We start from the raw sequence: 3,403 nt of genomic DNA, 5'->3' as shown, positions 1-3,403 counted from the left end.
TTTCCGTTGTATCTTAGGAAAATCATATCCTATGGAAGCACCGATGAACAGTGCGCTGAGCCACCAAGATTCCTTGGTGCAGAGAACTGATCAGAACATTGGAGCTCTACGTCTGCACCATTTCTATGCTTATTAACTTGTGAGATTTGTTCTTTAACCAAACAAACAAAAATTAGGAAGAGCAATTGCTGAATGCTGGATTGTTTTCCTAGATGCAGCATGTAATTGTTTTCTAAATATGCTTACCATTCTCTTCCACCAAACATGCCTAATTTTCATGTAAATGTTATTCCATCCGAAACTGCAAGCTCTTCTACAAATCTAATCAAGAATCCACCATACCACTTGGCACTTGCTGCATAATCTTTTTTACCATACAAACACCATCTTCTCTCAAATCTGGAAGTAAAAATAGTGATAATAAATGTAATGCAATTATAAATAAATAAATGATGGGATAATTTACTTCTCGAGCCTCAACACCAGATCAAGACAGAGGTGCCAGCCAGCAAACTAAAATACAATTGGTCATGTCCAATTCATCAATCATAATTTTTTCCGAATTATATTAGCAACACAATCACATTTCCATCATTGTAGTTTGTACTGGCATGGTCTAAATCAGATTTCCAATGAATGAGTCGATAAAAGTAACATTTATATATGACCAATCATTCATTTGAGCAAGCTCTAAAAAACTCTTTAACCGGTTTGCAGGAAATTTATAAGAAAATGAGTTCATATTGAATAAAATAAATTGCCCTACACAAAAACTATCTATAGCTTGATTGGAAAACATATTTGGGCATCATTGTCTAGAATTTACACAGTATTTTATTACATCAACCACAGTTACCGAGACAAGCAAAACATTTACTTGGAGTCCTTCAGATGTTTTGGTAATGATCTCCAAATAAATGGATGGTATACACCTACAATAAAATGGCACATATTAGAGGTTCTAAGCAATTTAAAACAATCAATTCAAAATTCACAAGAATCCCCCTTTTTTTTTAGCAAAACAGAGGGAAGGACCACAATACATAAGAGTTCCAGATGTTTGGAGCACTTAAGAAGCTTCATTACCTTAGGCATTTCAAAGCCAAGTAGCTCAATTTCCCACTGAACATAAGCTCCTTCAAGAACACTAGAAGGCCTGTTCATGAAATCTCATTAGTATTTTCAAGTGTTTTGTTCAGAAACCAAGATAGCCAATTGGTTTAGAAATTGACCTTGTAAACTTATCATATGCATAATCTGGAGGGCAAGTAACAAGCGAGATCTCTTCAGGAAGCATTAAACGAACACAAATCTCTATACTGAAAGTAACAAATCTTGCATTAAGTTCCTAGGAATACTCTTGACCACTCCTATGAGTAGTGAAGCCAAGGGAGAGAGGTTAAAATGTTAGGATTCAATTCCCTCTTTACTTACCAAAAGTGCAGGTGTGGGAGCAGATTCAGGTTCAAATGTGGGGAAGCAGGTCTTTTATAAAAAAAATGATAAGAAGATGGAGGGACAAGTTTCCAAAGGATATCAAGAAGCAGGTGCAGTATCCCACGTGAAGACTTCTACTACTGAGGTTCCCTCTTTGAGACTATTCTTAGTGTTTTACAGTAAAGATAAAGAATCAGGATAAATCTCATGTCCATGCTGCATATTAATCTATGCTACAAGCCTATATAGTGTATACATGGTACATAACTAAACATTATCCCAAACTAGTTGGGCCCGGCTAACATAGTGCATACCTATATTAAAACAGAATACGATCCATACAGATACAGTGGGATGCATTGCAATCATAGAATACCTATAATAAAACACATTCATCAACCATCTCTGACAATAAAAATGGGTGTTAATATTCGTAAGATTATAGTTAGAGCTGACTAACAAAATATTGGTAGATGTTAGAGAATACTAGTTTTCAATCATAAAAACCAACATGATTCCAAAAATATTATCACCACACACATACACAAATAATTATCCTTCATACGTATTGGGACTACAAAGTCCTTATGAATACCTTGGCATCTTAAATTGATCGTAAGGACATTCTTGAGGAGATAAATTTGCTTCAATAAACTCGCACTTCACGTCCTGTCCCCATTCCATTCAAAAACAAGCCACAGATTTCATACCAATTTGGAGCCTGCCCTAACTATGATAATTTCCGTTCCTCAAATATGTCTAGTTTCTAGACCTGCTCAGATCTGTAGATATAATCGAAATGTGGAGAAGGATATCGAGTATAAATTGAACTAACCTTTCTCCACCATTTACTTTTCAAACAATTTGAGTTCTCAGTCAGGGAAAGGGGCGAAAAGAAACCGGCATATTAAAGAATCAATTAACACTGGAAAAAAATGGTACAGAAGAAAATGATACCTCCAGCAATTCCACGGAGCTTAGGGATTCGACGGTAGAGGGGCAACTGTCCACCCTCGAAGCCCTTACGGACGCTGGGCCTTCTCCTGACTGGCGGCGGAGAGCTGCAGAAGGCGGAGGATGGCTGGGGTGCGGGCGGCGGCGAGGGCGCGGAGGCAGGGGAGGGCCTCGGCGATGCCGCCAGAGCCGTGCTCCATGTCGACAACCACGTAGTCGTAGCCGGCGAGGCCGGCGATCTCGGCGAGGGTCGGGGAGGAGCGTAGGAGGAAGAGGCCGTAGAGGGTCTCGCCGGCGACGAGGCGGGACTTGAGGATCCGCGGTTCGGGGGAGAGAGGGGCGGAGTCGGGATCCAAGGAGGCGGCGAAGAGGCGGGCGAAGACATCATCGCCGGAGCCGTTCTGCTTCTTGAATCCGGAGGGGGTTAGGGAGGGGGGGCGATGATGATGAGAAGGCATCTTTGATGGGTTAGAGAGAGAGAGAATACGAGGAATGGGCGAGAGAGATGTGGGTAATACTACTGGTTAAATAGAGAGAGGAGGGCGGTGGCCGGAAAAACGGAAACCCGGAGAGAGGAGGGAGGAGGGATGAGAGAGAGAGAGACTGGTGTGTGAGGGTGGCTTCTGACGGGGGTGGTCAGAAGAGGGTTGGGATTTAGCCTGGTGCGTTGGCTTCCGACGACGCTTTTTAGCGTTGTCTTAGGTCCGAGTCTACACCGACGCTTGTTACTTTTGCCGACGCTTTTTACAAGCATCGGCAAATTTTGACGCTAGACCGAAAATTGCCGACGCTTGTAAAAAGCGTCGGTAAAACCGACTTTTCCTGTAGTGTCTAAATATGGAGAAAAGGAATTGATATAAGTTATATATCCAATCCTTTAGATATTTCTATATGTATATGTATGCATTTATGTGTGTATGTATGTACATGTATATGTACGTATGTGTGTGTGTGTTTGTGTATATATGTTCGACTAATCAAGTTTTTGGATTTGAATATAGCTAAATCCAAA

At 40.9% G+C, this 3,403-nt stretch overlaps 1 long non-coding RNA gene across 1 annotated transcript; it reads right to left on the bottom strand.

Annotated features, from left to right (window-relative positions):
- Positions 1-691: 691 nt before the first annotated feature.
- On the bottom strand, positions 692-1,303 carry LOC120112266. Its single transcript, XR_005513745.1, has 2 exons — positions 1,233-1,303; positions 692-1,156 (listed from the first exon to the last, which is right to left on the bottom strand). It is a non-coding gene; the product is annotated as an uncharacterized LOC120112266 (long non-coding RNA).
- Positions 1,304-3,403: the final 2,100 nt, after the last annotated feature.

Source organism: Phoenix dactylifera, chromosome 10 (genome assembly GCF_009389715.1).
Source record: "Phoenix dactylifera cultivar Barhee BC4 chromosome 10, palm_55x_up_171113_PBpolish2nd_filt_p, whole genome shotgun sequence".
NCBI lineage: Eukaryota > Viridiplantae > Streptophyta > Magnoliopsida > Arecales > Arecaceae > Phoenix > Phoenix dactylifera.
The sequence above is the reverse complement of the archived record's forward strand: the minus strand, read 5'-3'. Positions and strand labels throughout refer to the sequence as shown.